Raw genomic sequence first — 13,352 nt, forward strand, 5'->3', positions numbered from 1 at the left:
CACTTCTGGGTGTAATCCTGGAGAAAATCTAAATTCCAAAAGATACATGCACCCCAATGTTTATTGCAGCACTATTTAACATAGACAAGACATGCTAAAGATTTTAATCATAACAAAAACAGTAAAAACTTTTGAAGCAAACAGTCTCTAAACAGGGGGTCGATTTCCTAGGTATTTGTAAAAATAGATGCTTAAAGATAAGTAAGCAAAGCAAGATTCAAGTATCAAAACCAAGTTCTATATTAGCATTCTAACAACAGAAGAGATGATTTTATACTCAATGAAGTATCACACCCTCATCGTTTTATCTCCCCATCCAAGGAACTAAGAATTCTGAACCGGACGGGAAGATGGCGGAGGAATAGGACAGGGCAGCCACTTTCCCCCCAACAAAATCAACAAAAGAACATTTGAACGCTGAGTAAATCCCACAAAAAATCTTCTGAATACCGGCAGAGGACATCAGGCACTCAGAAAAGCAGCCCATAGTCGTCGAAAGGAGGTAGGAAATAGATAAAAAGATAAAAAGAGAGACAAAAGAGGGAGGGATGGAGCTCCCTCCCGGGAAGGGAGGCTTAAAAAAAAAAAAAAAAGAGAGAAGTTTCCAAACACCTGGAAACACTGGCGAGTGGATCCTCAGAGGGCCGCATAACTGGGAGACAAAAGACATAAATAATTAAAACTCACAGACTAAGTGCCCAGAGGAAACTCTCAGCGGAGAAGCGGCGCAGACTCCCGCACCCCTCACTAGCAGGCGGGGGCTGGGCAGGGAGGCGCCAGCAGCAGCGCTCAGAGGGAGAGCCAGCGGCGGCGGCGCTTAGAGGGAGAGCAGGCGCCCGCGCTTGGAGGGAGAGCCGGCGCCCGCGTGTAGAGGGAGAGCCGGTGCCCGCGCTTGGAGGGAGAGCCGGCGCCCGCGCGTAGAGGGAGAGCCGGCGCCTGCGCTTGGAGGGAGAACCGGGCTTGGGCGCCCCAGCTCCCGCCGACGCGGGCGGGGAGGGCAGCCAGCGCCAGGTCGGGGGCAGCCGCGGCCCCATAGAGGCTTCCCGTACCAAGCTGCAGGCAAGCTTCCTTGCTGGCCAGGACTTCTTGGGTTCGGGGCGGTCGATATCCACCTGAGAAACTGCACCGGTTGTACTCCCAGAAAACCGAGCGGCGGGGACCGGGAAGGCGATAAGTCGCAGCGACTGCGCTCGCCAAACGCCTGGTCACCTGAGCTGCTAGGACCGGGGAAGGCACAAAACGCAGGCCCAGCCAAGTCTGCCTTTGTCGAGTACCCGAGGACCTGAACCTGAGCCAATCAGACCTGGGAAGTGCATGCAACCCAGCGCCAGCCGCGGACAGCTTGCAGCAGAGCAAACTAAAGCCTAAGCAGCATAAACAGGGAAAGCACACACGCCTTGAGCGGGAGCATTCCCAGTGTAGCCGAGACACCGCGAGCACTCCCCACAGACGCCAGGGGTATTTGTTAGTTGTTCCTCCCTCCCTACAGCAGGACTGAATAGGAGAGCCTGGGGGAAAAAAAAAAAGTGTCCACCACCGCATCCTGGAGTCAGGACGGTAATTAGACACTGAGGAGACCAGAAAACAGAAGAGGGAGAAGCCTTGAGCCTCCTGCAAGAATAAGACTGAAAACCTGAGGCAGAGGCTTAAGGCCAAATCCTGAGAACACCAGAGATCTCCGGTTCCAGAGAACATTAATTGATAGGTACTCATCAAAGGCCTCCATACATACACTGAAACCAGGCACCACCCAAGGGTCAACAAGTTTCAGTGAAAGACATACTACGCAAGCTATCCAGCAACACAGGAGAATAGCACTGAACTTCAATATACAGGCTGCCCAAAGCCACCCCAAACCCACGGACATCTCAAACTCATTATTGGACACTTCCTTGCACTCCAGAGAGAAGAAATCCAGTTCCACCCACCAGAACATCTACTCAAGCTTCCCTAACCAGGGAACCTTGGCAAGTCACCCATCCAACCCCACACATAACGAGGCAACTACATAATAAAGAGAACTCCACAGACTGTCAGAAGACAGAAAGGCCACCCGAACACAGCAATATAAGCCAGATGAAGAGGCAGAGAAATACCCAACAAGTAAAGGAACAGGATAAATGCCCACCAACACAAACAAAAGAGGAAGATATAGGGAACCTACCCGATAAAGAATTTCGAATTTTAATTGTGAAAATGATTCAAAATCTGGAAAGCAAAATGGAGTTACAGATAAAAACTGGAGAAAAGGATGGAGAAGATGGAATAAATGTTCAATAAAGAATTAGAGGAAATAAAAAAGAGTCAATATACAATGAATAAAACAATAGACGAGATCAAAAACACTCTCGAGGACACAAACAGTAGAATAACGGAGGCAGAAGACAGGATAAGCGAGCTAGAAGATAGAATTGTAGAAATAAATGAAACAGAGACGGAAAAAGAAAAACGAATTAAAAGAAATGAGCACAATATTAGAGACATATGGGACAATATTAAACGCCCCAACATTCGAATCATAGGAGTCCCAGAAGAAGAAGACAAAAAGAAAGACCATGAGAGAATACTCGAGGAGATAATAGTTGAAAATTTCCCTAAAATGGGGAAGGAAATAATCACCCAAGTCCAAGAAACACAGAGAGTCCCCAACAGGATAAACCCAAGGCGAAATACCCCAAGGCACATATTAATCAAATTAACAAAGATCAAACACAAAGAAAAAATATTACAAGCAGCAAGGGAAAAACAACAAATAACACACAAGGGGATCCCCATAAGGATAACAGCTGATCTTTCAGCAGAAACTCTTCAGGCCAGGAGGGAATGGCAAGACATATTTAAAGTGATGAAAGAAAATAACCTACAGCCCAGATTACTGTACCCAGCAAGGATCTCATTCAAATGTGAAGGAGAAATCAAAAGCTTTACAGACAAGCAAAAGCTGAGAGAATTCAGCATCACCAAACCATCTCTCCAACAAATACTAAAGGAGCTTCTCTAGACTGGAAACACAGAAAGGGTATATAAACTTGAACCCAAACAATAATGAAAATGGCAACAGGATCATACTTATCAATAATCACCTTAAACGTAAATGGGTTGAATGCCCCAACTAAAAGACAAAGGCTGGTTGAATGGATACAAAAACAAGACCCCCTTATATGTTGTCTACAAGAGACCCACCTCAAATAGAGGGACACATACAGACTGAAAGTGAAGGGCTGGAAAAAGATATTCCATGCAAATAGAGACCAAAAGAAAGCAGGAGTAGCAATACTCATATCAGCTAAAATTGATTTTAAAACAAAGGCTGTGAAAAGAGACAAAGAAGGAAACTACATAATGATCAAAGGATCAATCCAAGATGAAGATATAACAATTATAAATATTTATGCACCCAACATTGGAGCACCGCAATATGTAAAACAATTACTAACAATTATGAAAGGGGAAATTAACAATAACACAATAATAGTGGGAGACTTTAATACCCCACTTACATCTATGGATAGATCAACTAAACAGAAAATTAACAAAGAAACACAAACTTTAAATGATACAATAGAGCAGTTAGACCTAATAGATATCTATAGGACATTTCACCCCAAAACAATGAATTTCACCTTTTTCTCAAGCGCACACGGAACCTTTTCCAGGATAGATCACATCCTGGGCCATAAATCCAGCCTTGGTAAATTCAAAAAAATTGAAATCATTCCAAGCATCTTTTCTGACCACAATGCAGTAAGACTAGATCTCAATTACGGGAGAAAAACTATTAAAAATGCCAACATATGGAGGCTGAACAACACGCTGCTGAATAATGAACAAATCATAGAAGAAATCAAAAGAGAAATTAAAATATGCATAGAAATGAATGAAAATGAAAACACAACAACCCAAAACCTCTGGGACACTGTAAAAGCAGTGCTAAGGGGCAAGTTCATAGCAATACAGGCACACCTCAAGAAACAAGAAAAAAGTCAACTAAATAACCTAACTCTACATCTAAAGAAACTAGAAAAGGAAGAAATGGAGAACCCCAGGGTTAGCAGAAGGAAAGAAATCATAAAAATTAGGGAAGAGATAAATGCAAAAGAAACAAAAGAGACCATAGCAAAAATCAACAAAGCCAAAAGCTGGTTATTTGAGAAGGTAAATAAAATTGACAAACCACTAGCCAGACTTATCAAGAAACAAAGGGAGAAGAACCAAATCAATAAAATTAGAAATGAAAAGGGAGAAATCACAACTGACAACACAGAAATACAAAGGATTATTAGAGAATACTATCAGCAATTATATGGCAATAAAATGAATAACTTGGAAGAAATGGACAAATTCCTAGAAAAGTACACCTTGCCAAAACTGAACCAGGAAGAAATAGAAAATCTGAACAGACCCATCACAAGCACGGAAATAGAGGAAGTAATCGGAAAGCTTCCAGCAAACAAAAGCCCAGGTCCAGACGGCTTCACAGCTGAATTCTACCAAAAATTTAGTGAAGAGCTAACACCTATTCTACTCAAACTCTTTCAGAAAATTGCTGAGGAAGGAAAACTTCCAAACTCATTCTATGAGGCCACTATCACCCTAATCCCAAAACCTGGTAAAGATCCCACAAAAAAAGAAATCTACAGGCCAATATCACTGATGAACATAGATGCAAAAATCCTTAACAAAATTCTAGCAATCAGAATCCAACAACATATTAAAAAGATCATACATCATGACCAAGTGGGCTTTATCCCAGGAATGCAAGGATTCTTCAATATCCGCAAATCAATCAACGTAATACACCACATTAACAAACTGAAAAATAAAAATCATATGATTATCTCAATAGATGCAGAGAAAGCCTTTGACAAAATACAACATCCATTTATGATAAAAACTCTCCAGAAAGTGGGAATAGAAGGGACATATCTCAACATAATAAAAGCTATATACGACAAACCCATAGCAAACATTATCCTCAATGGTGAAAAACTGAAAGCATTTCCCCTAAAGTCAGGAACAAGACAAGGGTGCCCACTCTCACCACTACTATTCAACATAGTTCTGGAAGTTTTGGCTACAGCAATCAGAGCAGAAAAAGACATAAAAGGAATACAAATTGGAAAAGAAGAAGTAAAACTTTCACTGTTTGCTGATGACATGATCCTCTACACAGAAAACCCTAAAGACTCTACCAGAAAACTACTAGAGCTAATCAATGAATACAGTAAAGTTGCAGGATATAAAATCAACACACAGAAATCCCTTGCATTCCTATACACTAATAATGAGAAAATAGAAAGAGACATTAAAGAAACTATTCCATTCACTGTTGCAACGAAAAGAATTAAATACTTAGGAATATATCTACCTAAGGAAACAAAAGACTTGTACATAGAAAACTACAAAACACTAGTGAAAGTAATCAAAGAGGACACTAATAGATGGAGAAATATACCGTGTTCGTGGATTGGAAGAATAAATATTGTAAAATGAGTATACTACCCAAAGTAATTTATACATTCAATGCAATCCCTATCAAGCTACCAACGATATTTTTCACAGAATTAGAACAAATAATCTCACAGTTTGTATGGAAATACAAAAACCCTCAAATAGCCAAAGCAATCTTGAAGAAGAAAAATGGAACTGGAGGAATTAACCTGCCAGACTTCAGGCTCTACTACAAAGCCACAGTCATGAAGACAGTATGGTACTGGCATAAAGACAGAAATATAGATCAATGGAACAAAATAGAAAGCCCAGAGATAAACCCACGCACCTATGGACACCTTATCTTTGACAAAGGAGGCAAGAATATAAAATGGACAAAAGACAGTCTCTTTAACAAGTGGTGCTAGGAAAACTGGTCAGCCACTTGTAAAAGAATGAAATTAGAACACTTCCTAACACCAAACACAAAAATAAACTCAAAATGGATTAGAGAGCTAAATGTAAGGCCAGATACTATAAAACTCCTAGAGAAGAACGTAGGCAAAACACTCTCTGACATAAATCACAGCAGGATCCTCCAAGACCCACCTCCCAGAATATTGGAAATAAAAGCAAAAATAAACAAATGGGACCTAATTAAAATCAAAAGCTTCTGCACAGCAAAAGAAACTCTAAGCAAGGTGAAAAGACAGCCTTCAGAATGGGAGAAAATAATAGCAAATGAAGCAACTGATAAAGGATTAATCTCCAAAATATACAAGCAGCTCCTGCAGCTCAATTCCAGAAAACTAAGTGACCCAATCAAAAAATGGGCCAAAGAACTAAACAGACATTTCTCCAAAGAAGACATTAAGATGGCTAACAAACACATGAAAAAATGCTCAACATCCCTCATAATCAGAGAAATGCAAATCAAAACCACAATGAGATACCATTTCACACCAGTCAGAATGGCTGCTGTCCAAAAGTCTACATGCAATAAATGCTGGAGAGGGTGTGGAGAGAAAGGAACCCTCTTACACTGTTGGTGGGAATGCAAACTAGTACAGCCACTTTGGAGAACAGTGTGGAGATTCCTCAAAAAACTGGAAATAGAACTGCCATATGATCCAGCAATTGCACTCCTGGGCATACACACTGAGGAAACCAGAATTGAAAGAGACACATGTACGCCAATGTTCATTGCAGCACTGTTTATAATAGCCAGGGCATGGAAGCAACCTAGATGTCCATCTGCAGATGAATGGATAAGAAAGCTTTGGTACATATACACAATGGAGTATTTTTCAGCCATCAAGAAAAATGCATTTGAATCAGTTTTAATGAGGTGGATGAAATTGGAGCCAATTATACAGAGTGAAGTAAGCCAGAAAGAAAAACATCAATATAGTATACTGACGCATATATATGGAATTTAGAAAGATGGAAACCTGAAACCTGTGTACGAGACTGCAAAAGAGACATAGACATATAGAACAGTCTTTGGGACTCTGTGGGAGAGGGTGAAGGTGGGATGATTGGGGAGAATGGCATTGTAGCATGTATATTAGCATATGTGACCAGTCCAGGTTCGACGCATGATGCAGGATGCCTGGGGCTGGTGCACGGGAATGACATGGGGGGAGGATATGGGGAGGAGGGAGGTGGGAGGGGGGTTCGGGAGGGAGAGCACATGTACACCCGGGGCGGATTCATGTCAATGTATCGCAAAACCAACCAATATATTAATGAAAGGTAATTTGCCTCCAATAAAATAAATTAAAATTAAAAAAAAAAAGAATTCTGAACCAAAGTTAAAGTGGTATTATGGGTGATAGTTTTCTTTCTTTGTATTTTACTGGCAAATTTACATTTTCTGTTATGAATATGTATTAATTTTAATAAAGTTATACAGTATCTCTTTCAACATGTGAGGAATATATCTGGATTTTATCAATTATATTCATAAGCATCCTTCTCTTTCTCCACAAGAAGGCAACATATGCATGATAAATATTTATTCATACCCATATATACTCTGGAGAGTCCCTTCGACTGCAAGGGATTAAACCAGGCAATCATAAAGGAAATCAGTCCTGAATATACAATGAAAGGACTGATGCTGAAGTTGAAGCTCCAATAATTTGGCCACCTTATGCGAAGAACTGACTCACTGGTAAAGAATCTGACGATTCTGGGAAAGATTGAAGGCAGGAGTAGAAGGGGACAATAGCAGGGGAGATGGTTGGATAGCATTTTCAACTCGATGGATATCAGTTTCAAGGACAGAGAATCCTGAGGTGCGTCAGTCCATGGGATAGCAAAAAGTCGGACATGACTGAGGGACTGAATTGAATGTTCCATTGTGCATATTTACCACAGCTTCTTTATCCATCCGTCTGTCAGTGGACATCTAGTTTGCTACCATGTTCTAGCTATAGTAAATATTACTGCAATGAAGAGTGACATACATGTGCCTTTTTCAATTTTGATTTCCTCAGGATATATGCCTAGGAGTGGGATTGATGGGCCATATGGTGGTTTTATTGTTAGTTTTTTCCATACCATCTTCCATAGTCTATCGATTTACATTGCCACCTACAGCACAACGGGGTTTGCTTTACTTCACACCCTCTCCAGCCTTTATTGTTTGTTGACCTTTTGATGAGCATTCTGACTGGTGTGATGTGATATCTCTTTGTAGTTTTGATTTGCATTTCTCTAAAAATGAGTAATATTCAGCATCTTATCATGTGTTTGTTACCCTTCTGTATGTCTTCTTTGGAGAAATGACTGTTTATGTCTTTTTCCTACTTTATATTCCCACTTCTTTTTTCCAGTATTGAATTGTATGAACTGATGGAATACTTTTGAAGTTAATCCTTTGTCAGTTGTTTTGTTTGCTATCCTTTTCTCCCATTCTGATGGTTGCCTCTTCACATTGTTTATGGATTCCCTTGATTTGAAATGGGTTTTAACTTTAATCAGGTCCCACTTGTTTAGTTTTGTTTTTATTTCCATTATTCTAGGAGGTGGGTCATAGAAGATCTTGCTTTGATTTATGTCATTGAGTTTTCTGTCTATGCTTTCCTAAAAGGGTTTTATACTTTCTGGTCTTACATTTAGGTCTTTAATCATTTTGAGTTTATTTTCTGTATGTTAAGAAGTGTTTAAATTTCATTCTTCTACATGGAGCTGTCCAGTTCTCCCAGTGCCACTTATTAAAGAGGCTGTCTTTACCCCATTGCATATTCTTGCGTCCTTTGTCAAAAACAAAATACCCATAGGTTCATGGGTTTATTTCTATGCCTTCTCTCTTGTTCCTTTGGTCTCAGTTCAGTCCAATTCAGATGGCCAGTCATGTCCAACTCTTTGAGAATCCATGAACCACAGCACGAAAGTCCACCCTGTCCACCACCAATTTTCAGAGTTTACCAAAATCCATGTAAATTGAGTCAGTGATGCCATTCAACCATGTCATCCTTTGTCATCCTATTCTCCTCCTGCCATCAATCTTTCCCAGCATCAGAGTCTTTTCAAATGAGTCAGCTCTTCACATCAGCTTCAACACCAGTACAACCAATGAACACCCAGGACTGATCTACTTTAGTGTGTACTGGTTGGATCTCCTTGCAGTCCAAGGGACTCTCAAGTGTATTCTCCAACACCACAATTCAAAAGCATCAATTCTTCGGGGCTCAATTTTCTTTATCGTCCAAAGTTCACAGCCATACAGGATCACTGGAAAAACCATAGCCTTGAGTAGACGGACCTTTGTTGACAAAGTAATGTCTCTGCTTTTCAATATGCTGTCTAGGTTGGTCATAACCTTCATTCCAAGGAGTAAGCATCTGTTAATTTTATGGCTTCTGTCACCATCAGCAGTGATTTTGGAGCCCAGAAAAATAGTCAGCCACTGTTTCCATTGTTTCCCTACCTGTTTGCCACGAAGTAATAGGACCCAATGCCATGATCTTAGTTTTCTGAATGTTGAGCTTTAAGACAACTTTTTCACTCTCCTCTTTCAGTTTCATCAAGAGCCTCTTTAGTTCCTCTTCGCCTTCTTCCATGAGGGTGGTGTCATCTGCTTATCTGAGATTATTGATATTTCTCCCGGCAATCTTGATTCTGGTCTGCCTTCATTCAGCCCAGTCTTTCTCATGATGTACTCTGCATACACGTAAGCAGGGTGACAACATACAGCCTTGATGTATTTTTTTTTTCTTATTTGGAACCAGTCTGCTGTTCCATGTCCAGTTCTAACTGTTGCTTCCTGACCTGCATATAGGTTTTCACGAGACAGGTCATGTGGTCTGGTATTTCTATCTCTTTCAGAATTTTCCACACTTTACTGTGATCCACACAGTCAAAGACATTGACATAGTCAATAAAGCAGAAATAGATGTTTTTCTGGAACTCTCTTGCTTTCCCCATGATTCAGCGGATGTTGGCAATTTGATCTCTGGTTCCTCTGCCTTTTCTAAAACCATCTTGGACATCTAGAAGTTCACGGTTCACGTATTACTGAAGCCTGGCTTGGAGAATTTTAAGCATTATTTTACTAACATGTGAGTTGAGTGTAATTGTGCAGTAGTTTGAGCATTCTTTGGCATTTCAATGAAAACTGACCTTTTCCAGTCCCATGGCCACTACTGAATTTTCCAAATTTGCTGGCAGATTGAGTGCAGCACTTTCACAGCATCATCTTTCAGGATTTGAAATAGCTCATCTGGAATTCTATCACCTCTACTAGCTTTGTTTATAGTGATGCTTCCTAAGGCCCACTTGCTTTCATATTCCAGAATGTCTGGCTCTAGGTGAGTGATCACACAATCATGATTATGTGGGTCAAGGGAAGATCTTTTTTTGTACAGTTCTGTGTATTCTTGCCACCTCTTCTTAGTACCTTCCGCTTCTGTTATGTCCCTACTATTTTCATCCTTTATCGAACCCATCTTTGCATGAAATATTGCCTTGGTATTTCTAATTTTCTTGAAGAGATCTCTAGTCTTTCTCATTCTATTGTTTTCTTCTATTTTTTTGCGTTGATCACTGAGGAAGGCTTTCTTATCTCTCCTTGCTATTCTTTGGAACTCTGCATTCAAATGGGTATATCTTTCCTTTTTTCCTTTGATTTTTGGTTTCCTGCTTTTCACAGCTATTTGTCAGGCTTCCTCAGAGCACTATTTTGTTTCTTTGCATTTTCTTTTTCTTGGGGATGGTCTTGATTCCTGTTTCCTGTACAATCCATAGTCCATTGGTCTGTATTTCTGTTTTTGTTCCAGTACCATACTTTCTTGATGACTGTTGCTTTATAGTCTAATCTGAAGTCAGGAAGGTTGATTCCTCCAATGCCGTTCTTTTTCTCAGGATTGCTTTTGCTATTCGGGGTCTTTTGAGTTTCCATATGAATTGTGAAATGTTTTGTTCTAGCACTGTGAAACATGCTATTAGTAATTTGATAAGGGTCACAGTGAACCTGAAAAATGCACTCGGATGTATAGTCATTTTCACAGTATCAATTCTTCCTACTCAGGAACATGAAATAGTTTTCTGTATACAACTCTTTTGTCTCCTTAGGTAAGTTTGCCCTAGATATTTTATTCTTTTTGTTGCAATGGTGAATGCAACAATTTTCTTAATTTCTCTTTCTGAGTTTTCATTGTTAGTATATAGCAATGCAAGTGATGTCTGTGTCTTGATTTTGTATGCTACAATTTTTCTAAATTTAGTGATTAGCTGTAGTTATGAAGAATTGGTGCTTTTGAACTGTGGTGTGAGAAGACTCTTGAGAGTCCCTTGGACTGCAAGGAGATCCAACCAGTCCATTCTAAAGGAGATCAGCCCTGGGTGTTCATTGGAAGGACTGATGCTAAAGCTGAAACTCCAATATTTTGGTCACCTCATTCGAAAAGTTGACTCGTTGTAAAAGACCCTGATGCTGGGAGGGATTAGGGGCAGGAGGAGAAGGGGACGACAGAAGATGAGATGGCTGGATGGCATTACCAACTCGATGCACATGAGTTTGGGTGAACTGCGGGAGTTGGTGATGGACAGGGAGGCCTGGTGTGCTGTGATTCATGGGGTCACACAGAGTCAGACATGGCTGAGTGACTGAACTGAACTGATTCTCTGATAGTGTCTTTAGGGCTTTCTATGTACAGTGTCATGTCATCTACAAACAGTGAGAGTTTTACTTCTTTGCTAATCTATCACTGGTTTTTTTTCTTCTCTAATTGCTGAAGCTAAGACTTCCTAAACTGTGTTGAATAATAGTGATGAAAGTGGACACCCTTGTTTTGTTGCTGATCTTAGGGGGAACATTTTCAATGTTTCTGCATTGAGAATATTGTTTGCTGAGGGCTTATCATACAAGGCCTTTACTATTTGGAGGTAGGTTCCTTCTCTGCCCATTTTTCGAAGAGTTTAATCATAAATGGGTGCTGAATTTTGTCAAAGGATTGTTTTGTCTTTAATGAGGTGATCATATGGTTTTTCATTCTATTAGTTAATGTGTTATATCACATTGATTGATTTGCATATATTGAAGAATCCCTGCATCCCTGGGATAAACCCAATGATCGTGCTGTATGAACTTTTATAAAAAAAAAAATTCAGTTCAGTTCAGTCGCTCAGTTGTGTCCGACTCTGCGACCCCACGAAGCACAGCACGCCAGGCCTCCCTGTCTATCATCAACTCCCGGAGTTCACTCAAACTCATTATGTTTGCTAAAATTGTGTTGAGGATTTTTGGATCTATGTTTATCAGTGACATGTGCCTGTATTTTTCTTTTTTGTGTGTTTTCTTGGTCTATTTTTGACATAATAGTGATGGTGACCTCATAAATGAGTTTAGAAGTGTTCCTTCCTCTGGAACTTTTTGAAAGAGTTTTGGAAGGCTAGACATTAGTTCATCTCTAAATGTTTGACAGAATTCACTTGTGAAGTCATCTGCTCCTGGATTTTGTCTTTGGGGATTTTATTTATATTAATTAATTAATTTCTTTTAATTGGAGGCTAATTACTTTACAATATTGTAGTCATTTTTGCCATACATTGAGATGAATCAGCAATGTGTGTACATGTGTCCGCCATTTTGAATCGCCCTCCCACCTTCCTCCCAATCTCATCCCTCAGGGTCATCTTAGTGGACCGGCCCTGGGTGCCCTGTGTCATACATTGAACCTGGACTGGCGATATATTTCACCTATCGTAATAGACATGTTTCAGTGCTATTCTCTCACAAATATCACCCTCGACTTCTCTCAGTTATTAAAAAGAATGCATTTGAATCATTTCTAATGAGGTGGATAAAACTGGAACGTACTATACAGGGTGAAGTAACTCAGAAAGAAAAACAATACAGTATATTAATGCATATATATGGAATTTAGAAAGATGACAATGATGACCCTATATGCGAGACAGCAAAAGAGACACAGATGTAAACAACAGGCTTTTGAGAGATTTTTTATCACAGCTTCAAATTAGAGCTTATAATTGGGTTATTCATAATTTCTATTTCTTCCCAGTTCAACCTTGGAAGACTGAGCTATTCCAAGAATCTGTCAATGTCTTCAAGGTTATCCATTTTATTGTTCGTAATCAGTTCAGTTCAGTTCAGTCGCTCAGTCTTGTCCGACTCTCCGCGACCCCATGAATCACAGCACGCCAGGCCTCCCTGTCCATCACCAATTCCCGGAGTACACTCAAACTCATGTCCACAGAGTCGATGATGCCATCCAGCCATCTCATTCTCCGTCGTCCCCTTCTCCTCCCGCCCCCAACCTTTCCCAGCATCAGAGTCTTTTCCAGTGAGTCAACTCGTCACATGAGGTGGCCAAAGTATTGCAGTTTCAGCTTTAGCATCAGTCCCTCCAATGTAATAGTCTCTTATAATTCTTTGTGTTTCTGTATTGTCT

This window comes from Moschus berezovskii, chromosome Y (assembly GCF_049115385.1).
Source record: "Moschus berezovskii isolate FMDL1 chromosome Y, NW_MosBer_1.0, whole genome shotgun sequence".
NCBI lineage: Eukaryota > Metazoa > Chordata > Mammalia > Artiodactyla > Moschidae > Moschus > Moschus berezovskii.